This window comes from Pseudopipra pipra, chromosome 6 (genome assembly GCF_036250125.1).
Source record: "Pseudopipra pipra isolate bDixPip1 chromosome 6, bDixPip1.hap1, whole genome shotgun sequence".
In the NCBI taxonomy this organism is placed as follows: domain Eukaryota; kingdom Metazoa; phylum Chordata; class Aves; order Passeriformes; family Pipridae; genus Pseudopipra; species Pseudopipra pipra.
This window is the reverse complement of record NC_087554.1, coordinates 2,147,206-2,172,309: the sequence shown is the minus strand read 5'-3', so window position 1 is coordinate 2,172,309 and position 25,104 is coordinate 2,147,206. Positions and strand designations below refer to the sequence as shown.

At 36.4% G+C, this 25,104-nt stretch overlaps 1 long non-coding RNA gene across 1 annotated transcript in view; it reads right to left on the bottom strand.

The window, feature by feature from the left end:
* LOC135416759 (uncharacterized) overlaps positions 1-25,104 on the bottom strand; it is a 111,359-nt gene that overhangs the window by 1,023 nt on the left and 85,232 nt on the right. The window contains exon 3 of the long non-coding RNA XR_010431704.1: positions 844-957. This is a non-coding gene — a long non-coding RNA (uncharacterized LOC135416759). The remainder of the gene's footprint in view (positions 1-843; positions 958-25,104) is intronic.

Sequence of the window (25,104 nt, the reverse complement as noted above, 5' to 3'; positions counted from 1 at the left end):
CACAAACTGTTTTAGGCTTGGGGCTTTTTATTTGCATTTCACTTAATTTATTTACAGGAGTGTCCTTCAAGGGAAGAACTGTCATATACTGGGCAATCCATACATCGTTAGCATCAACAGATAATGAAGCCAGGAACAAGTAATTGTGTGCTGTTAACACGGAATTGCACTTACACTCTGCAAGCCACAAATGACATTTGGTCAGTAACAGTGGGTTTTTTTGTGTTAGCAGTGTGATGCAGGTACAAGGCCAAATTGGTTGTGTCCCCATGGCCAAAAATGTTCTGCAGAATTCCTTCTGCCTCTCAGTCTTTCAGAAAAGGAAATGTTGAGGAAGGGTGGGAAAGGGATTCTCAGAATATAGGAGCAAAGATGCATCATGCATTCATATAGGTGCTGTGTAGTTGCTGACAAAAAGCTGCCTGGTGACTGCCCTAAATCTCATATTCCTGAGAATTGATGAGAAAGTATTAATTTCTGAATGTGATGTTGTACTCTCATCTTCTATGGGCACATTAATTTTGACTCTAGGTCAGGAAACTGTTCAAATCATGAAATTTCCTGGCTATTACTAATCATGTGACTAAGGTTCCCTGACATTCAAAAGTGTCTCTTCACTGTTTTCCAGAGATCCTAAAAGCAAGTCTGAAGTTCGTCTTCTAGAAAGTTTATGCACGCTAGGGAAACCACTTGTCTTGAGGGAAAAATAAAAGTGACATTTCTATGACTGTTTAAAAGTATTGTTTATGCAAGACTTACGTAGTTTTCCATTGAATCTATTAAATGGAAATGGAATGCATTTAGAAAAACTAATCTGAGAAAAGGAAGAGTGGATTGTATCACCTGTGAAAAGAGAGGAGGTGTTATTGGTTTTGTGCCAGCAGCTGGTCTATTTTCATGACGGATTTTTCCTGTTAGCAGTATGGAAGCCCAGGGTAGAGCAGTGAGCCCACAGCACTGCAGAGACAAAAAAAAAATGAACTGCAAAGGCAAAACAAATATTTCCTCATACTACATAGACAGATATTCTCCTTACTGTCTGTTGTTCAGTGATTAAAAAGCCTTCCACCTCCGCCAGAAGCTTGTTGCCTGTGACCTTGGAAGTTACCTACCTCTGCTGTCCTTCAGTTTTCCACTTTTCAACTATTTCAATTTTCAGCCCACATATTCCTATCTGCTTCAGATAAAGCATTATTCCAGTGGACAAGATCCTTGCTCTCTATACAGACATAATACATCCCCTGAAGTCTGCCCAGGTTTTGACAGGAACATGCAAGGCAGAGTCATCTGAAAAATAGCTTGTGATCGTGTTTGGTTGTTCGGTCTTTTGCTCCTCTTAATGCAGTCACCTGTTACTTCAGTTGGATTCAAAATTGTTTCCAAAATGTTAAACATAAATAGATAGGCCTGCCTGGACTATTTTCTTCTAAAGATATTGAACATATGGAAGAATAATTTGCTTCAAAACCAGGTTCTGCACAGTTTGAGTAACCTTTCCCTGTTTCTGTGTCACTGATTTGAAATAGAGCACTCTTGGGAATAATGGGCCATCATTTGGGCCTGCGAGGGCATTGAATGAGTAAACACCTGAAAAAAAAATGCACACAGGGTTTGCAGTTTACTTAATTTTGCTTTCATTATGTCAGCCTTTATCGTTGTGTATTGCAAGAACCACAGTTGAGAGCAGACTAAATACAGCCCAAATACTGCCAGCTAGAAACTTCCAGCAAGTTATCAGATGAAAGTGCTGTCTTCCAGTGTTTCAACTGGAGATGTTCTGGTAGGTCTACCACTCACAGCCTTCTTTTTTTCTTAGAATGGAGTTGAGTCTCTTAGTTTCCAAAACGAGTTTTCCATTTGTCCCTCTGGTCTTCATTCTTTCCCTCATAGTAACTCTACTAGAGACAGAGAAGTGTCTAACTTCCCTAGCATATGATCTGGGATCATAACAGGCCTGGCAAGATTTTTAATATATTTTTAATGGTTTGGGACTTTTGAGGAGTTGAGTTGAGTTTGGGTGCTTTTTTGCCTATCATTGGTAGAATATATCAATTTAATAGGTTAAATTGCAGTGGGCATTCCCAATTAGACAAACCTGACCTTCAATAAAATTTGACTGTATCCTATTTTGTGCACAGGACTTAAAAAACCCAAGCATGTTCAAGTGAAATAGAAATGTCTTCTTTATTTTACAGTGTGATAATCAAAAGTTCACAGTGATCAGTAACCCCTTGGAGGTAGTGACATTAACAGTGTTTGCTCCCTCTAAACACTGAGGCTTCTGTGCCTTTTAGTCCCTACAGTTTGTCTTAAAATTTAATCGAAAACACTCTACAGAGAGGGGGTATGAACTGAGTTCTGTGAATGTTCTTTCTTCATGAAACAAACCAGAATTCTTTTTTTTTTTATTTGTACTGTATGAATGGGGATATAGGAATGACTCTCTTGGGTTTTTTTCCATCAGAAGGGCATGTGGTTGTAAAATGGCCCTGAAACTTTATTTATAGAGAAATGTTGGTATCTGGACCCTGTCTGTGAGGAAGCATGGTGGAGAAAGCTGGTGACAATGAGTCCTCACACTTCTCAGCAGAGATTAGACGGGATCACAACCATCCTGACATCTGCACCTCTTGCCTTCTCTAGGCAAGCAGAGCTGAGTGGTCTAAGAAGGCATTTGATTGTCCATTGCAATAGGAGAATGTTTTCAACGTTTCATTCTTCACACCTACCTAATAAGATCATAAGATCCATATTTTTGTGATAATATAAACATTTACCTAAACTTTTGTCTTTCATCCAAAGCACAGCGGGTAAAAGGGAGCATGTAACAGCTGGAGAGGTCTGTATGTATGGGATGATGGTATCAGAACATAGCCTATAATTGTAGATAAATACAGATAAATCATAAAGTACCGTTAGCATTAGGACTCTAAAAGTGTCACTGAAGAGCTGTGATACTGTGTCTGTGAATCTGTGCATAGGCTCTTCTAATCCCTGGTCAAAATTTGGAGCAAATAACTGATTCCATGACATTTGCTAGCTGAGTTGCCCACGTGTTACTTACTTGGCAATAGTGAAAAGTGCAAGCCTAACTGTTATTGACCAATATATTTCTCTTGTTGGTTTAATGATAATACTACAAACTTCTCTGTTTGGGGGTGAGGTTCTGAATTCTCTGCCTGAACCTCAAGGGCACCCTGGAATCATAAAAATAGAATTTTTCTGCAGGTCTTGGACAAACTATCATTTTCTTTGCCTACATATAGGTTAACTGGTTCTCGAAAATTTGTTCTATTTGCTAGCATAGGCTTCTTCCTAAAAAAATGCTTTTGAATGTAAGCTTAACATAAAAACTATTCCAAAATAATCCCTACATCATATGACATTTATCCCTAATGAACTTCTGTTTGATATGGTAATTACTACAGCAATAGATTAAATATTAGAGAATCGCCAAATCACAGAATGTCTGGGGTTGGAAGGGACCTCTGGAGATCATCTAAGTCTGATCCCATTCTCTCGACACCTGCCCTTAAAATATTTGAATGCACAACAACATTTGTGATACTAAGAACAATACCCGATATTTAAATATTAATTTTTATAGTGTATCTTCATTTTTCCATCTTACAAGTGGGGGATAAGGTTAAGAAAAATGCAAAGAAGAGTGCAGAATACATTTCCAAAAGTAGACTTTCATAGGGTGTTTTTTTAAGTCTGGTATGAATTGTAAGACTCTCAGAAATCTCCTCATGTGTTAATTTCTCTTATTTCTAAATTAAGGCATATGGGTTTGCTTATGATTTTAGAACAATCTAGTGTCAGAGGCGAGAACTGAACTCTTTCTTATTCCCTCAGTTTCAGGTCTGTTTTTCCTTTAAATCTTCATTTAAATGATTTTTGTTATGCACTTTTAGAAAGAGAAATAGCATATAAGCAGAATCTTCAGAGTGCTTGGAGAAGAGAGGGCTCATAGTGGTCATGGCTCCTGGAAGAGCTTCTACGGTGAGAGTATTTTTTTCCTGTTTCATCCTTTACACAGTACCCATCTACAACATCACTGCAAATACTCCAGCCTGTGTGCTAAATGAATAATTAAAGGTGAAATCTGGCCCCCCTGATATCAAACAGAATTCCCTCTGACTTTGGTTGACCAACAGGTATCAATCACCCCACGACTTGTAAACATGCAGATGCAGTACCAGTACAGAAGAGAGAGTGAACCTGGATGTAGAGGTTTGTTTGCTTAGTAAAATATGCCTGAAACCAGGTGTCTGTTTTCAACTTTTTAGCTTTCTTCTAACACATCAAAATCAAACTCTGAATCTTATGATCTCTCTACTACTAAAAGTCTTTAAAAATTCCAAAATAAAAAGAAGCAGCTCTGTAGACATAGTTTATGATTTAACCAAATAGTACACTGAGACAGTGAAAATTATTAGCAGTCTGTCTCACACTGTATCTTGCTTGGGTTAGGGAAGTTAACAGCAAAGATGGTGTAATCTTACAAGCTGACTAGGGAAAATTACAGAATCCCTTCTGAATAAACAGCATTAGAAATGCTTTTTTGCTTCCCTATATACTTTTTTGTCCCTAGTAAAAAGATTTAAGTTAATCAAAACCTTGTAGATTCAATAATTAAACCTGTAGATAACCACAATTTTTTATTGTTAATTAGTCATAGAGAGGTGCCATTTTCATAGGATGCAGAGTCCCTAAATTTAGCTGTGGAATATTACATTGATCACACACAAAAAAACATCATTGATTCTCTGGGGAAGGGTTGGACGTCAGTGTGTGCGTTTTGGCTCAGACCACCTTTCACCTATTAAAGGGGGTTCCAGTAGATTTTTATCCCTGCTGCACATAGCAACAAAATGTGATTTGCCATCCTTAACCCTTTGAACATTCTCAGCATCTTAGCAGAATGATTCACACTTACTCAGTTACTTTGCTTTCATGCCCTGTATTGTATCTGAAATCTTTATATCCAAAGTGCTGCATTTCTGTCCTCTGCAGCTCTGTCAATTTTTTAATGTGTGTTATGCATGTTTAAATATTTAATATACACTGAAGCCATTACAGCATGGCTGTAAAAAATCTGTAATATTGCACCTTTCTACTATGACAATTGTTCCTTTCTTTAAATGACTTGTAACATTTATAAATAAAACTGTAAAATTAAACCCTGACATAGTGCAAAATGCTGCATTTTGCTTCACCTGTTTAAGTTTACCAAAGACAGTGAATCAAATTAAAACACTGTGCAGAATATTTTTATTGCTGTGTAGATCTTTGTCATTATGCAGTATGATAATTCTCAGATTCTTTTTCCAGCAATCACTAATTAAGTGTAACAGGCATGCATCCAGACACTCCTGAATTTTAATCTTCATGTTTCTTAATGAGTTGATCAAATATTACACGGAATGTAGAAAAAATATGGGACTCATTTGAAATACAAATATACAATTTGTATAATTGTCCATCTAATAAATGATGTCCAAATATTATGATTTTTCCTGCAAACACTTAGGGATGTGTCCATGAAAGCGGTGGAAATAATCTGCATGTGTACATGTAATTATATATTCTATACACATAATTTTCCATGAGGATTTTCATAAGCATGCATGACACTGCATTTGCAGAATACTTTTGAATCTAGGCACAGGTTCTGCTTAAAAACAACAGAATCTATTCATATTTTTTAAAAAAATGGTATATAATTAAATTTGACAGAAGGAAAATTTATGCAAAACAATATCCAATCCCCCTAACTGTCACCTGACTGTAGCACCAGCCTTTCCTAGGTTCGGGAAAGATGCAAGAGCTTCTTTCTTCCCCATCCTCTCTTTTTGCTGATGGGAAACTCCTGGCAGCTGAAGTACCTGATATTTGACCTGCTTTAAAAGGTATTGCATGATTTTGCAGAGTCAAGGAGCTTCCAGTAGTTCAGATAAGCTTTCAGCAAAGATCTAAACATCCTGCTGCTTAGCTAAAGTGACGTTTTGGTGTTCAATACCACTTAATTTTGCTTCATTCTTCTTCATCTTAAAAAGCATCTACGCAAACTCAATATTATTTATTGAAAGAAAAACGAAAGTAAAAAATTGTCAGTTGTGAGAAGCATTTATTTTTTCACATATCACAGTACTGTGCTTCTGAATGATGAGGGACAGCCGGAGCTCTGGCTCTGCTTTATTCTGTACAATTTGATTTAGTTGGGTTTGGTTGATATTTTTATTTTCCAAACCCTTGGGCTCATGGAGGTTGGGAAGACCACAGAGACAGATTGCTCAGGCACTGAAGAGAGAGAATGTCTTGTGCTATTTAGCATCAACTTCTCCGCCTGGATTTTGCAAGAGGGACAAAAAGAACGAGCATATGCAGGAAGTGCCAGTCACGGCGCTCCACATACAGTTGGCAGGCAGTGGAGCTACTTCTGCATTAGCAGGTGGATAGATAGGAATGGGTCTGCAGAGAGAAATAGCTGGTGCTGAGGGCCTGATAACCTGTTACATTGTGGTGGAATGGCTTTTCTTCAGACCAGCTCTAGTCTAGTCCCATGGGCTGCTGCCTGCCCCTCTGCAGCTGAGTGTGGCAAGTGAGCTCCTGCATTGCCTCCTCCAGGCAGAGTCCAGTTTGTGGTCAGTGAGACCTCCCACAGTGAGAACCAAGGCACAGTGAAAGGGAATGGTCAGGGACTCACCTCAGAAGGGTTTTTCTAACCTTTGCTGAAACATCAATAGCCTTTCACTCTCACTTTCTGTGTATTGGACACAATAAGTGAATGTGGACGGATCAGAAGGAGCTTTTAGGAAAAGAATGTTTAAAACTAGATTGATCTTTGGCTCTTACTTGTAGCTATGAAAGTAAAAGAGGGCAGGAGAATCTCCATGCAGAGATCTCTCTCTTTCCTTCTTAAGAATTCTCCTCCAAATAAGAGTCATTTTGATATTTAGCTACTTACTGTAATATACTTTACAGTGGTGGCTACATATACATTCTCAAACTTTGAGATTAAGATTTATTTTTTTAGATATTGTGGACCATCTCTTGAATCAATTCAACTTTTCAGATGCTGCTAAATAGATATGTTCTTTTCAGTGACAATTTAGTTTAACAGATTAATTAAAAATAATAACATAAATTTAAGTGAGACCAGCAGTTCCTCTTGCAATTGGACTATCCCAAGAACAAAAATGTCCAGCAAAGTATGTTCATGGAGAAGAGGCAGAGTGTGAGATATTAAGAGGTGGGTCAGGCAAAACCAAAAATACCTCATTTTCACCACTGCCTCTTCTGTAGTGATGAAATGGGTATTTTGGGAGGCTGACAAATCTTCCCCTCCTGCTCTTCTTTTCCAGAGTCTCCTGATGCATGCCAGTTCTTGAATATTTCCATAGGCTTTCCAGTGTTCTTCACTGTTCTTTTATCCTCTAAACAAGATAAAGGATGTAAGAGCTTTTAGAAATTACAAGTGCAGTAGCTAAAATTTGTAATCACTATGTAGTGTCTCATCCTCCTGCTTTTTTCTTCTCTCCCTGTGAATATTATATGCTCCTTTACACAATTGCACAGTTTCACAGTAAAAGTCTTAAATGACAGCCAACCTGTCATTGTCTCATGAAAATATTATCCTGGGAATTTGGACCTGTGAATTCAAACTCCCTTATATTACAGAAGGGGCTAGGCTGGTCAGTAAGAAAAACATGATTCATGTTTTAGATGCAAAGCTCTTCCCGCAATTATCAGTAGTATTTTCATGTGAACTAGAAAGCAGCTGTTAGAAGTAAAATTTAGTGAAAAGCAGAAAGGCAGACTAAACATTCACTCCATGGAGTTGTTTTTATCTGGTTATACATCCATTATATGTGGCTGCAAAGGCTAAACTGTCCTTTTTAAAGCACTCCATCTGCAGTGTGTCAAAAATAGTGCTGTCCTGTACATGCTTAAGTTTTTGGCAGCAAAGTGACACCTTAATTTCTTTTACAGTAAATATATAGATACGTTACACAGTGACATGTAGAGCAGATGTTTCTAAAAATGCAAAGAAATTCCAGTCTGTTCATGTTGATGTAGTAGCTTTAGCCTTTCAAAAAAGAGCTGGTTAGGCAATGCGATCATGGTGCAAGCATGAATATTTGAAGAGCCTGCATACAGAGTCAACACCTTGTATCAATGTGTACGGCCATGACGTCTACAAATAAAAGGAAAGCCTATTTCAAGTTCCCCTATAGAAACAAAAAAGCATTCCTTTTAAAAGTTTTCAAAGTGAGGGACAATTCTTGTATTCAGAGTTCCAGCATAACAGGCTTGACTCATCGATAGATGACACATCAAGCACAGGGAATTTGAAAAAGCACTGCTTAACCTCACTAAAAAAAAAAAAATCATGGTTTTGAGAACAGGAAATAAGGAAAATTGCTTTCTGATCCTTGACTCCACTATGCTCAAAAAGGGTAATGAATGTTCTGATAAAACGCACTTCATTGGACAAATAAATCTGGTTCAAACTGACAATGTTATATAAAGGGATGTCTAAGTCTGTTTAAAAATCATCTTGAAGCAGAAAAAAACCATACAAACCAGAAGTCCAGTATAAAACAAGAAATTAAGTTTACCTGTGCATTAATTTTTTTTGTTTTTTTTTTTTCTCTTGTAAAACCTTTTTTGTAACCTCCTTGTCTTAACAGACCAACCCAACAGTATAAAAGTCTAGGAAATGAGAAAGGGTATCAAAATCAAGCCCCTAAACTGCAAAGTTGCCAAACAGACTTTAAAAAACCAACCACAGACACGTTCCCTCAAGGCCCAAATACCACACTTGGCCATTCACACGTGGACAACCCCAGGGATGAGAACTCCTTTTGTCTCTCACACCAACTAGAGCAACATGCTATCTTGCATCTCGTTTACAGCTTTAAATTAGTTATAAAATCGCAGCTGTACCAGATCATTATTACTGGCTTGATTCAGTCGCTTGAAAATAAGCATCACTTGCCATTTGAGATGCAATGGAGTATCTGAGACAGCTGCACAGGGTTTGGAGATTATGTTCTATGGAAACACGTAGCCTTCTGGATTAAGCAGCTGGAGGCCAGCGTGAATATCAGAGGCCTTGTCAAAAAGCACTAGATACCTGTTAAATACGTTGAACTTTATGTTTTCTGTGTTTTAATGCACCTCAAACACCTTCAAAACCAAGGGGACAGTAAGCTTCAGGATTACTTCTTTGAGCCCTTAAACCCCTAAATCGTGTCAGTCTGCATAGTACGAATTGTGCATATCAGCTTTTCCTAAGGCTGCACACGTTTATTGAAGGTAATAGAAGTTATTACAGTTGGATAATTTATCTGTTGTTAATGATTAATCTGATAAAACTAGCTTTTTCTTGTTATAAGAGTGATGTATAAATAGAACCAATGCAAGAAGAAAAAAAATCTGTATTTTGCAAAACATGACATCCAGATGTAGTTTTCCATTCCCCTCCTGAAAAAGGACTAATTACACAAAGTGATGAAGGATATAAATATTGATGAAAAATTTGGGTCTTGAAAAACATATTTACTTGGGTAGGTAATGTGCACATTTGCATATTAAAATATAAAATAAAGCATGTGTACAGAAATTCTGCATTGGAATATCTAGAAAGCCACTCACAGAAATGAAAGTAAGGCAAGCCATTCTGGGAAGCAAGCCTGTCATAGCTAAAAAAAAAAAATATCCATAGCCTATAAGCTTCTTGTGAAGAAAAATGTGTATTTGCTCCAGATAGAAAAAAAAAGTTTTAGTAACCAGGTATTGGTTGTTTTAAGAATCGCATGAGTGTCAACTCTTAATTTTTTAGCAAATGATCTGAATGCAGCACACAATACCATCCATTTGGGAGATCTCCTCCACTCAGTGCAGTCTGACAGCACGAAAAAAGGCTTGGAAGTGTTTGCATTTTCTTCACACTTGCTGAGCAAACTGACAAAACATTAAGCATCACAAGTGTTAACACTATTTGTTTACGATGAAATGGTAGGTTTTGCTGCAAGAGCAGAAAACAGCAGTAGTGAAGTATCACATGGTGCAGCTAAAGAAACTCTTGGGAGACTTACAAAAAAGCTAACAAGACGGGAATCATCAGAGGAAAGATTTGTCAGCCAGCTGCTTGCTTCTAAATTTGTGATGTACATTTAATATCTCAACTTCGCTTCTGTAAAGACTTGTGCGTGTCTGCTCAAATGTGCTCCAACGTTGTTGTCCAAAACATCATTGTACATAAGCAAAAGAATTTCATGTAAAAATCGACACCATTGCTTCCAATTGTCTGAGTGATATTTGTACTGCCTTGATTCAGATGAATGGAAAAAAAATAGAAAACCAGGAAAGCCTGCTTTCTGTAGAAGTAAGGAAGAATAACATTCTTATACTCTTAGTAATTTGTATCAGAAAAGGTGGTTTTAAAATAAATTACTGTTTTTTTATATACTAACCTAATTTCCCTAATATGTTAGTCACCATCCACAAAACCAAACTTTCTATCTCGTTTGTATATTTATTTCTCAGTAATTCTCAACCATTTATTGTCTCCTGTGTTGTGAAGAACAGGATGTAATCTGGTATGAAGATAGCTGAGAGTTGTTTAATATCCATGGTCAAGCAGGGAATTTATCTGGAGAAATGTTTTCTTGGAATCCTTCCCCTCAAAACCTGAAGCCTCTCAAGATCTTGGCATTATACATGGATGCAATATAAAGATAAACTTGTTTGGGACTCACGAGGTTTTCATAGAATAGTTAAAATTACGCAGATGTACAGTGGAAAATTCTGTCTTGTTTAATTGTGTGCCTGGAGATGGATTTTTGGGTACTGACATTTGAAAATGTTGGCCTTTGCCTAGAAATTATTTCATGATAAATCTGTTCAACTAACAAAATTTTATATCCAAATATCTGTCATAATTAACAGAACCAGAATTGATGCCCTGTCTTATATTCAAGCGTTTTCTTATATTTTGTGAGTTTCTTTGTGTTTGGATTTTCTTTACCAGTAATCAAGGTGGGTAGAACTGTACAAGAGGTTTTTTCCTGGTACTCTTGACCAAATAAATAAGCAGAAGTTTTTAGAGTTTCAAGAAATTCTGCAGATGCAAGAAATTTCTTGCATAAGAAAAACTAAATATGTTAGACTAGAACTTACAACTTTTTCCACTTAATAAATTTAGTAGTGATGAAAAATGTGACCTATATTGGAATTGAAAAACAATAAATATGTAAAAGATGTCCTGAAGCTGTTTCAATTTTTCAACTGAAAATTCTAAATTTTTGATGTATTTTTACTTATTTTCATTTCAAATTTTTCTTCGATTCCCATTTGTTTCTTTTCTTTCAGTGAGAGGGTTGTAAAGCTGGAAAAGCATGTATGAGAGGTGGGAATGGAAACAATGGAACAATGGGTTGGTTAATCTTTCCATTAGTTTTATTAAACTAGCTGCTAATGAAACCACTTGCAAGAATCTGCAATTTAAAAGCATATTTTTTGTACTTTCATCGGAAGTAATTCACTTCAGTACAACCACATTGTCAGTGTTGGAAAACAGTATTCTACTTATATTTTCATACAGTTGAGCATGCGGGAAGACACGTATGCCCTGGGAGAGCAAGAGACAACAGGTATAAATTTAAACATGAGATGTTCAAATTTTGACTCAAGGAAAGCTTTTTCGACCTTAGGGCATTGGAATAGTGGAACCAATTGCTCAAAAGGATTGTATATTCTCCGAGATTTTTCAAGGCATGACTGGTTGAAGTCTGGAGCAACTGTGTCTAATCATTTGGCTGGCCCTGTTATGAGCAGAAGTTTGGACTAAATGAGCTGCCAACATCTCTTCCAATCAGGGTTATTCCATGTCTTTAAGATCCCGTGTTCAAGCTTTTGTTGTCTGAATATCCACAATCCTTTTAAGGCTCTTTAAGGCTCTTTTTTTTTTTTTTTCTCTCAAATTACCAAGTAATACGCAGCTTAAAGTGTATATGTCCAAGAATTGAAAACTGAAGGGAAAAGACTGCCACGGATGAAACCAGAATTTTATGCAGGTCTAAGAACACAGCCTGTGATGTGTTTTGGCAATGGACTCAATCCCTGTACCTGTGCTCTGGGAGCGTGGTGATCCATGTGCGTGGTGTGTTGCCACTTGCCTAAATCATACAGGGACAGTAAATATTTAGAAAGGAAAATTTAGCTAAAAGATGGTCACCTTTCCTTCCACCTGCTGTAAATAAAAGAAATAATCCTGCTTTCTGTCAGAGATGAGAGAACTGGTTAGCTGCGTTAAGCTAAAACTAATCTTTATGATTAATCCTCAAGTCTCTACCTCTGAATTTCTTGTTACTTGGACACCTATAAGGCCCTTGTCTCTTTGATCTCATTCTTTATTTTCTTTGTAGACCAAGCTGTCTGTGGACTGGCACTATATGCAGGTAAAAACACAATTACACGGATGTAAATAGTTTACACTGAAGTGACAAGTTTGATTTGAGCCTTCATGAATATTTAATAGAGGTAAAATGTGCCAGATTAATACAACTCAGGCCTCAGAGTCGAAAAAAATTATTTTTTAACTCTCCATGGAAAAAGTATTGATTGATTTTTGTCCAAACTGACTTCTGACAAAATACAGAGATGTTTTCAAGAAATCCAAGAAGAAACTTCCAGAAGCAAAATATATTAAGATGATATATCACTGAAAACAATTTTGTTTTCATGGATGAAGTCATAATTTTGGCTGTCAGAACTATGAAATGTCTCTGTGACTGTCTATGCACAAAAGTGAATAAAGAAAGTTAAGTCTTTACATTTCTGACAAATCCTTATATTTGTGGTGTTCTGTAAATAAAACTCCTGCAGAAAATATATTCAAGACAGTAGTTGATTTTATGCCAACATTTTTAATCTATTTCTTCTGTGAACTTTTGCAGAGTTGTTGCAGTTATTTTCTTTTAAATGAAAAGGGGATCCCATATTTAATTTCCTTCTGTCTACAGATCAATAATTTGATATTCTTTTTGATGTTGGGTAGAGTGGAATTTTTTTATACCTCCCACATTTAATTTGAAGTCACTTTCATTGTAATGGAAGAAAATTTAAAAGCATAAAATAGTGCATTTTGAACATAAACGTATAAAAAAATTACTGAATGGTTAACCACCTCTTCTGGTCAAGTACAGAAGTACTCAAATTAGAAGTGAAGTTAAATTTTTTTCATATTGCAAAGTTCAGTTCTGTATCCCAAAACCAAAGTAAGCCACCTACACCTATATCTGTTTGTATTGCACTACAAAACCTTAAAAATAGAGAAAATTTAATTATGTAGGTATTTGTTATGGAAATGTAGATTTGATTCTTATCTTTTGGGGCTCTGTATCCTCTGGGAAATATCCTTTCTATTTGGTGATAGATGGGAGAATTATATTAATAGAAATAAGATTTAGCCAAGTTATTAAAATTCTCTGAATCTAAACTAAAGCCTAGAAATAATGCAGCAAGGCCTCTTTCCACTTTAAGTCCATAGCAATTTCCCAGATTTTGAGGAAATATTTACCTGGGAAGGTGGGGAGAGGCTGAGGTTTAAATATTCTGTTTGTTCTTTATTTGTGTTTTGAATGTTTCGATTCTAAAAGGAACTGATTGTTTTGTTTTGGTTTGGTTTGGTTTGTTTTTTCTCTCCTTCAAGTTACATCTATCTTTAAAGTCCTATTATATTTATGAGTGAGTATTACAGATGTCTTACTGAAGTTTGTGGTAACTTCAGTTAATTTAGTAATTCCACTGTAAAGACACAAACTGGACTTTACAGGCGGGAGGCAGTTTCCCCCTAAAAACCTCTCAATATCACCAAAAAAAAAAAACCCACTGAAGAAATCGAGTTCACATCATCAGAGCTGCAGAACAACACACATCTTATTTTTCCTCTTACTCAGTGCTCCTCACGGCACTGACTGCTCTTTGCATTGAGAATGTTTCTCATCCCCATGTATGAAAAAGGCTGTTGTTCTTCTCAGGGTCTGAATCATGAGCTTTTACAGGCAAGTGATCACTGGTGTTGGGTAAGCAGGGATTTAGTCTCTGCAATTAGCAATCTACGTGAAGTGCATTGGCTCTACCTCAGCTTCAGGTTTTTTTCCCCCAATAGATTTCATTATGGCCAGAAGATTTGTCCTTCTTGATCAGGCAATAAAGCTGAATGGGACCGAAGAGGAAACATTGAAAAAGCACAGCCAAAATAATTAATTGATTTATGCATAGAGCATCTGAAGGATTTCTTCCTCAGTCTTCTGTTTCTCTCATATATGACAAGATTCTGATTTAGCTGCTTCTTGAAGCATTTTATTTAGGTAGGTTTGGATGTGCTTCACATGGTTTGCTTACTTCCCCATCATCTTAATGTTTTCAAAATAAATTTTAGATGAGCCTGTAGATAATAAATTGCTTGAAGTCATCCTGTGCAGATAGCAGGACAGCATGCCCCATGTAAGAAATCTTTGATATTGAGATCTCACATTTGACATTTCCAGAGATAGAAGTAATCTCCATCCTGTCCTTGGACATAGAGGATTCTAAAAGAAATTGAACTCGGATTCCTGGGGAACTTCCCAGTTCTATTCTTTTCTGATGGGAGGTGAAAATATAGCTAAAATGAATCAGACATAAAAGGAAGCTTCACTGTCTATTTATTCTTTCCTTTTTCACCTCCTAAGTGAGTGAAAATGATGAAAATCTATGACCTCTTGTCGCTCTGAACATGTAGAAGCTTATTCTTTCCTGAATCACATCTGTCACAGCCTGACTTTTGTTTATTTTAGTCCAAGCTTTCATGACATATCTGTGTAATGAAATATCATTTGTGGTGGACACCTAGTTTCTCACCTAAACAAAGGTATCCTGCATGAGGTGGTCAAAGGGAAGGAACTGTGGAGCCAAGGCCAGAACTGGAACACAGTATTGTGAAAGATCTGAACCATTCAATTCAAATCCTTATTGTAGATGCTTGCATCATCTGCCTCCATTAGGTTAATGAAACCCCATCTCATAGTAAATATTTTTGCTCCCACTGAGGATCTTTTCTAGACCTTCAACTCTTCTTTTTAACTTATTTATGGGCAGCTTGGGCATACTTGTCCTGTTGACACATTGACCTTTCACAAAGCCTGTTTTGTGGCTGGTTTCTGCTCTCTGACATGTTACTAGGGAACAAATTTATCTCCTTCATTTGCTTCTCGCTCTTCTCAAAGTTTTTATTCTGTTTGGGAAACTAAGCCATTTTGGTCTTATTTTTCTCTTAATTATTCTATCAATTCTTCCATTTCTTTGCTCTGTTGAAGCTGTTCTTAGTAATGATGGATAAATGCCTGGAGTATTCCAGGTAAGACTTCACCTTCTGAGAATCTCATGTTTAAAATTCAGCCAGTGCCACTATGAATGTGCCAGATTTCCTTCTTTTTTTCGGAGAGACTAAACCAAACATCATGGATATTTAGTAAATAAAAGGTCTACTTTTGCAAACACTGATGCTTAAGGTGGCATACATAATTATATCCTCTGCTGTCAGTCAACATTATTTCTGCTCACTAAAAAAAATCATATTTTATGTCTTTGCTTGAGGGGGAATGTCTTGACCCTGGTACTTGGCCATCTTCAGCAACTTGTATACAAACAGATATTATATCTGTATATAAATAGGTGTTAATTCTTTTAAATCCAAAACTATGGGCCTGATTCTCCCTAGAAACCAAGTACAAAACCATGCATAAAATGCTTCCAATCCTGGAAGCATTCAAGGGGAGGGTCAGTTCACTTGTATCAGCTGATCCAGAATTTGAATGGTATGTATGTTGCTATTTGAGTAGCAAGTTGTATTTTTCCCTGAATTATTTTATGGACATGACAGTATATGTTCAAAATCTCTTCATAGGTCTTATCCCTGCTCTTTTGCTTGCCTTACACATATTATCTGGTTTTCAGGGTTCATCTCAAGAAGGATTTTATAATGGAGGAAATAACCTCTCACATATAAAATTCTGTAACCTGGACCCAAGATAATTGTTAAAGAAGAATGACCTAAAAGAGGATTCCGAGTCTGACTTGCAAAAAGTTTAGGAGTTAACTCATGACATAAAAAAGGGCAAAATTTGATAGCTTGACAGTGGGCAATTCAACCTGTTTAAAAAGATTTTGACTCCTAGATCTAATTATTACTTTTCCTTCTTTCCAGACACCAATGCCAGGAGAACTCCAGAATTAAATTGTAAAGTGTAATGGTGAAAAGGAAGTGTTGGATTTACGGACAGCAGCTTTATCAAATGTAGATAAAATTAAAAAACTGTGAAGGGAGCAATGCTATTCACACACCACGATTAAATCTAGCCCTTTTTCTATCCTGAGGCAAATCTGATGCAGAACTATTAGAAAGTAATGTTTCCGTTGAGACTTCAGGAAATAATTTAACAGTCAAATAATTCATGTCCTTGGAAATCAAACGCCGTCACTTTGCCTAATGTGCTGTTTGGACATGGCTGTACACAGTATCTCCTATAAGACTTCACTGGAAAGCAACAATATTCTGTCTGCGTATTTTACCTGTTCTGTCTAGACATTATATTTCCCTTTCTCTCAGGTATTTTCAGCTGCTGATGTTGTGATGCAATCAGTAGTACCCCATGTACCGAGGGCAGCAGTTGCATTATAGCTGATGTTCATCAGATACAGAAGAAAGTCTGACCGAAGTTCATGCACCCACATCATCTACCAAGACTTACGAGCTAAGGGAGAATATTTTTATCTGGAATGAGATTTAAGGCCTCTTAATGCATTACTTATCATTTCCTTGAAGAGCATTGCTGATTTAGAAGTCATTGTTAAGCATTCGGCGGTTTTGGGATAAACAGTTTTTCCAACAGCTTCCTTAAAATCTGGTCTAACAGAGCTTAGTTCAGGAGCTCACTTTCAACAAATATAGGTCTAACTCATATGCCAAAGAAGTAATATTTTCATAACTATCTAGTTATAATGCATTCTAGTGAAGGCAAAGACTATCACCTCAGTTAATACAGGTTGGCAAACCTCTGCTGGTTCCACTTTCTTTTGTGATGCTGTTGCAGGATATGATCTTTCAGCTGCAGAAAATAATGTAGAACAGACTGGGGCAGACATACAGTGAATGCAGCTTTTCAGGGGAGCATAAGGACAACAGTTTTCACTTCTGAGCAGTTCTGTTTAGAAAATGTCAGGAGAATGGATTATTTATGTAATAAAATTTTGAAGGCTTTGGCAGAAAATTAATTGCTGGTATAGCATCAAAGCCAACAGTTATTTCTTTGAGGCACTTTTATTTCATCTGTGTAGGTCTGTATGCAGGATGTATTATTCACTGACAAACTATTTAGTCTTTCTCGCAATGTAAGTGTAATACATTACTAATTTTCTTCTAATTAATTTGTAATACTCAATTGCTTTTAGAAGATGTTGCCATTGGTACTTGAAAGGAATAGCTGGGGAACATGTTACTGCCATCATAAAATTCCATTTTGGTGACAATGTATCATCCTCTTCACTTTCAGGCTTCTTATATATTGTCCCATTCTATAAGTCAATTTTTTAAAAACTATAATATGAATTTTATCTGTTAGACATCACTTTGTACTTGTGTAATGGGCTCAAGTGACATGAGAACGCTGGGAAAGAACACTGTATTTCCTGCCTATTTGCTCTGTTTCTGCAATACCCAGATTGGTATTAAGACATGCAGTTCATTATAAGTTTTTAGAGTCATGTAAGAATAATTTTGGTGTCCTATTCAGTCTTTGTTCAAAATAAGAATATTAATTAGATCTATGAAAGATATATCAGCACCCAAAGAATAGGTGTCATACAACTACTTCATTCCATCATAACAGGAAATAAACTTACTTTAGTCAACTAATTTGGATGTTTGTTATGAAATTATTCATTGTTTGGGTACAGCAGTGGGACTGAGCTGGCTGGAGCAGCAACTGTTGTTCAGAAAGGAAAAGAGAAGGAGGAGACTGTGGGTTTTGTCCTTCTGAGTCTGAGGTCAAAGGTTTGGTCATTACAGCTTTCTAAAGGCAGGCACCCTGTGCCCCATATTTAGCAGGGGCCTCCCATACTTACCCTATTAAAATTTGTGTCCTGGGGCAGCTCTGTTGGCCCAAAGGAGCACACTCTGACACTTCGGTTCTTAAAGAGAAGCTAAAGCTCTGCGACAGAAAAGTATGAGATTAATTTCTTGGGAAACAGAACAAAATAACCCAAACCTTGCTTATTTCATTTATTTGAATACCAGTCTTTCTCTCATACCCAGAAACCCACATCTAGGATGTTAATATTGTTTGGAAATGGTTCTTCTGGGCATGATGTTGCATTGTTTTGAAAATGTTAATCTTGCAGAAATTAACTTCGTGAAAACATAGATATTTTGCAAGATGTGTATTGAGTAAAGGATTAGTTTGACTTCCATTAAACTGAACATTCAGCAAGAGGTTTAGGCAGTTCTTCTGTGTCAGAGGTGTTCAGGTTCAGTGGTCTGCTCGTGGTCCTGCCTGCTACCCATAAAATGGGATTTGGTTATTGGACATAGCAGCAAGACATAGGAGAGCTTGCTGGGCTGGATCCAACTACCTCAAGAAAGTAATTTTATTACTCGTTATCTTGAACATTGTCTAAGATGAGACAGGAGTCTTGATTTTTATAGTCTGCTGAGTCTTAGAAACTAAAACAGTCACCAGGGCCTTCCTTACCCAGGGTGTTTGTGTGATGTTTGTCGACTTAGAACAAAAAAGCTGTGTTTCTTCCTTTCTTTTATGATTTATATTTTCTTTCCTCATTAGAATACATTCATATGTAAATGAGTATCAATTTCTCTGACATTCTTGTATCAAAAGTTGGATGCACTATGGAACATTTTATTTCCCTTTTTTTTCTTTAGCCTTTATCTTCATTAATCTTCTTCTACAATTCTATCTCCCCGCGGTGTCTCTAAAGAACATCTTATTAGCAGTGCTTTCAGATGATATTTGATCTCTTGCTAGAGGACTATTAGAAAATTACAAGATTAATTTTCCACAATTAAAATTTGTCCTTAGTCACAGCCTTCCATCTGCTGCACCTCTGTCAGGAATGGTAACTTTTATGCAGCAAGGCATCCTAGAAATCCTGCTTTGCTGGAGTTGTTCTTCCTTCTTGAGAAGCCTGCTCTGCTAAGCTCCTTTACCAAGGCAGTTAAGATGGAAATACTGGTTCTAGTCTGCCTCAGTCTTCACTGCAAGCCTTTTTTGAATATTAGAAAGATCAGAACATTGTCAGAGTATTCAATTTTATGGGACTTTAAAGATCATATTAGTTCTATGATAGAGTATTTTGACCACAGAATAACAAGACTTTGACTAAATAAATTGTTCCGTTTTCAATTTTATTGAATTGTTTTGATTGTTTTGAAAAACTAAGAGGGTTTTATCTTCAGTCGAACCTCTTCTCAGCAAATAAATTAATTCTAAAGTTAACACATTTAAAATTTATTTATAAATATAATATTATTAATCCATTCATTCATTCCTTTATAAGGCAAAGCAATAAATACTAACATTCCCAGCAGAATATTAAGAAAAAAAGTTTAAAATATTGGTGGCATGTGTCACCTCTGAGATCATTTTTCTTTCTTTCTTCTAGTGTGTCAAATTTGTGCTTATAGTATTCTTTTTTGGGGACCTCAATTTGAATTTATTATAATTATCTACTTTTTCTTTGTTACAGCAATATCATACACAGGCACGTTATTTTTAGAACATTTTGTCCTTAAATCAAATCTGATGCCTGTTCCTTTTATGACCCCTTTTTGAGATCTTTTTTCAGCAGCAGCAGTCATTCTGCAATCTGTAGTACATGTGCTGATATTTAGCAAAGAAATATGAGCAATATCTCCTCTGAATGCATAAAAGAGCCTTTCCTCAAAGCATGCATTGCTACTTTAAAAAACTTTGACTAGAATCTCTAACTAAATTTAACTAGTTTCTCTGAGATCTGGATGTGCTCAGTTTATTTACATCCTAATATATTTTAAATTGTAAAAGAATACATTTTATCTCTATCTCGTTGTTTAAGTTTGTGTGGAGGTATTTTTGGGGGGGTGAGGTAGTTCTTATTCTGTGTAATAAAAAAATTATAATTCACCCTTTTCAACAGCATTCCATGAAATATTACTGTCATGAGAACAATACTGTACTCCTTTAAAACTGTAATGCATACAAAGCAGCTTTATTTCCTTCAGTGGAATTAATTAAGTTCTTAGTTGTACATGTGTTCAAGGACTCTGAGAGAATAACTCACAAGTCAGACTGGCACTGTAGAATCTTGAAAAAAAGATTTTTCTGCTGTTTCAGTCTCGTTTTCCCATCTCCTGAACTTTAGGGTGAGAACTGGCAACGATTTCTTACGAGAAAGTTAAGGACGTGGATGTACATCCCCTGTCATGACCACAGTTGCTAAAAACAGATTATAGTGATTACTCAGGATTATCCACTGCAGTGATAACGTGAATAGAAATTCACATCACATGTCTGACATTTGCAGGGTGGTGGCAATCATAAAGAAGTGCCTCCAGACCACAAAAGCCACATTTACCACACAGGCTTTGTGATGCCCTGTGCTGCACAGGGAACTCGCTGTGTCACTGAGAGTTAAGCTTTACTGACACTTCCAGCTGCCAGACCCTTTTCATTTGCTTTATTGTACTCCTTTCCCAAAGCCGATATTTTTAACTTGAGACGAGTTGCCTGAAGCTGACATTTTTGGGGGAGTTTAGGATGAAATGTTTCAGCCATACCTGAGAGCAAATACTGGTATAAACCTGCATATTTTTTCCTAAAATAAAATAAAATAAAGGCCTTCTGGACATTTTATTGACATCAATTCCATACTCAGGAACAAAGATTAAAAATTAATTAAAAGGCTCTGAAAGCCTTGTTCAGCATTCTTTGACATGGGTTTTTAAAAGCAATTTTCATGAGTGAGTCTGCATGGTACTGAAGTGGTACAGTAGTAAAATTCAGAAGCTGATGAGGACTTTTCTCTGAAATTGCAGTAACGGTTCCTTACATTATTCAGATGTAACAGTTCATTTTAATATAAATTAGTTTTAATACAGTTGGTGCCATGACACAGTAGCAAGCTGTGAGCAAGTGACCTTACTTCCAAAACAAAAATCTGTAAATTGGAGAATAATAGCGTTTAGTACTTACAGAATTTTGTAGAATAATTGTCTTGGTGAACCAGTAAATGTGAATTAACATTACATCATGTTAAGTCATATAAGGTATATAGATAGGACATATACATCTATATAAAGAGAGATAAAAAATATATAGTCTTTTGTAAGTTTAATGATTTTGCACCATTCTTTTGCATAAGTACCATACTACTTTCTATGAGTGGTTTTCCAACATTGAAATATATATATATATATAATATATATTAAAAATATATATATTAAAATAAGGTTCAGAAAAAATCTGAGTTCATCAAATATAATGAGTATCATACACAGAAGTTTGTCTTTAGCTGAGACACGTGTTGCCTTGGCAACTCTAACTCTCCAGTTGTCTTTCTTGTCATTTTTTGATAAGTGAAGTATGTCACTGAGGTCCATCAGTGGGAAAAGCACAACTGTTGCCTCAGAATTAGAAAAAGGACTGTTCAGCAGTTTTTAACGTTGTTGAAAAAACACAACCTGGTCTAGACAACTTAGTAAGAGATTAAGATATCATATGAAAATCCAATGTAAAGTGCCTTAACAGATCTTTACAATAATCATAGAAGGAGAACTCATGATGTAATTCTTGGCATAAAAATGGTACAGCATGGATTTAACAGAAATAGCCAAAAACTGCATTTTGTTGTCCATAACTTTATTTTTTAGAGTTAATTTTTATGGTGTTAGCTCCTTATTTTTGCCGTGGGAAGTAGGCAAAGCTGTCAAATAGTGTCATTTTGTTACTGTCTGATCTGGGTTATCCCTGGGAGAAAGAGCTTGCAAGAGTGGCACAGTTCCAACTGGAAATGTATTATGCATTGTGTGAAAGAAGGTATTGCACAAACTAGGAGGAGGACAAAAGACAAGGACAAAGGCCTGTTTTCTTGATCTTGACCTTGAGTAGTCTTTATTACAAGAATGGGGGAGTATAGTCTTTTCTTTTATTTTTTTTTTAAGGCTGGAAAATAAGAACATTTCCTGCTGACCTGAACTAATGTGTAGAAAATGCTTCGCGCTGAGAGGTATTACGGGTAAGGTTGGTTTGTGAAATGTCAGTGTGGGTGGACCTGAGATGATTGAAAGGTGGGATGTCATGAATTCTTTATAAACTTGCCCCAAACTCCATAACATTTGTGAGAGTTGTTCATGGATGGTATGCATAAATATCTTTGGAGCTGGTATCTGTGGTATGTCTTATTATCATTTCTCTGCAAACTCAGAGAGAAATGAATGTTCCATTTCTCTTGGAGAGATGTCTTTGTTAAGCATTGGCATTGCTGTTGAGCTCTGGTGTTCTCTCATCCTTGCAGGTTCTTCACGGTGTAGAGGAAAGGAAATATTCCTATATGGATTGAAATTCTTTTTGAAACATTCTTTTAACAGAAATTGAGCCATGAGGAAATATTAGAAGTAGGGAAATGAAAGAATCTGCAATTCTAAGAATATTGTCAAGAAAAAAAAAAGATTCTGTGCAAGGAGAAAACTGCCACTAAACAGATATGAGAAGTGTGTGGTCTGTCCTTCCTAGCACATTAAAAGCATTGCCCAAAGTAAGTGAAAGAGGTAAGTTGTCTTCCATCTTGTGCTACACTCCCTGCCCAGTGAAAGTTTTCCTCTCTGGTGACCCAATGGATGTGTTATCTCTGGATTTCTGCATAGTCCTAACAACCAACCCAACATGCACATTTATGAGCATTCTAGCAGAGAAACACAGGGATCTGCTGTTTTCAGGAATGATGACCCTGGTGGCTCTGGAGTATGAAAACAAGCATGATGGAAAGAGATGCTGCTGAGATTAGGGATGGAAGCATTCTGCAAGGACTGCTGTGCTGCTGAGATTAGGGAAGGAAGCATTCTGCAAGGACTGCTGGAGGACTGCAGCCATTAAGAGAGTGCTTCCTTGCACAGGGAAGGCAAACCCAGTGCAGCCTCACCAAGCTGCTCTTTAGGGGTGGACCCTGAAGTGAGTCATTAGCTCTATTTTATCCTCAGATAGCTAACTGAAACAAACCAAAACAGAAACCAGGAACAAGCTGCAAATTAAAACTGAATGCTTTATACTGAATATATATTAAAATGAGGTTCAGAAAAAAACTGAGTTTTGCACCAATATAACATTCCAGACTGGGTTTAAAATGGTAGCTGGGAGCAGTAGCTGCGATAGTGAGTTAAGTTTCAGTTATCATGATGTATTGCGTATTTTTGTCAGCTCTGCATCACTATGGAAATATGACTTTCAGAAGGAACCAAAAATACTTGCTCTTTTAGTGAGTAACAATTTGAAGCACAACTATATATAGGACAAACAGCTCCTTTTAAAAAAAATAGTAAAACTCATATTACATGTCCTAGGAGATAGTACATGCCAGAAAGGAGAGCAGAGTTAATTTTCAATTCACTAGCTCTGAGATCAGTTAAGGACCTGAGTAAAAGCCATGTTTTTAACAGTTAGAAGAATGTTTTATTTTCCAAGGTAAGAGGTATGTAAGGTATAACAGCATGGATGAAGAATGTATGCTGAAGCATGGTGGAGATTACTGACTTCAGGAGCCAGCAGGACAGATAAATGTTACTGTGGGTTTTGCATAGGCCTCAGGGTCCAGCTTTTTGGCACTAGCTGGTTGAGTCCTTCAGGTTTCTATAGAAACCTTTTGTATAAGACTTTAAATAGAGGCTCTGCATGTACCCAGAAAGCAAGAATTCTCTGGTGTCTTTGGTTACAAGTGTCCTTTCACCTAAAAGTCAACTCTGATAATACTGAGATCAGAGCTACTCTGGAAGGAGCAGTGCTATAGAGATAACAAATATCTGTATTATTGATAGCATTTTGTGATTTTAGTTTATCTTATGCTTTATATACATAACCTGTCCAAAACATAATCCTCCCAAAAGTTTGTATGTCTCATTTCATAATACATGAGCATTAACTAATTTGTCGTTTCTTTAGGAAACATAACTATTTCTTACAGCTCTGAATGCTCAATAACAAATGTCTTCTATTAAAAAAGTCATCATTATTGATAGAATTATACTTAGAGACCATGAGGCAAATTCTGCCATCATCTGGGAAGGTAAGATATAAGACTCACAGTGAAGACAGACACTTGTGTTTGTTACACAGAATCACAGAATATGCTGAATTGGTACAGTTCTTTTCATTTGTGAAATTTTTCTCTAGGGATGTTTTTGCTTGGATGGTCTATTTTTCATGCAACAGTTGAGGACAGTTTTTTCTCTTGCCTTTGCTAAAAGGTAATTTCAATTAAAGATTTCCCCCCCGCCCCCCCCAAATAGGCACTTTGAAGTTTCACTTTAAAAAAAAAAAAAACAACTTAAAAATTGAAACTTATATTTTCTGATAGGTACTTTATATTTCCCCTGTTTTTCAGGAAAAAAAAAAGACATCCAAGCTTTATTTGAGAAACAGACAGGGCAGCCACAAAGACAATGAAAAGTGATTATTTTTCGTTCACTAAGTCTCTGTGCCAACTTTTGAAGACACAGTTGCTGTCTTCTAGAAATTGGCTTTGAAAGGATTAGTTCTTTATCAATCAATAAACTGTACCTTTTCCTTTATTTCCTATAGAACAGTAGAGATTATATTTGGGGTTTCAGGGTGCAGTGTTTTTTTGGGTTTTTGCTTGGTCGGTTGGTTTGGTTTGGTTTTGTGGTTTTGTTTGTTTGCTTTGTTTTTTGTTTGTTTTTTTTTTTCCTGTGGTAAATTGTTTGTCTATTTGAGTGATATTATAGTTATAAACAGTTAAAATAACAGGACATGGATTTTAGAGGAA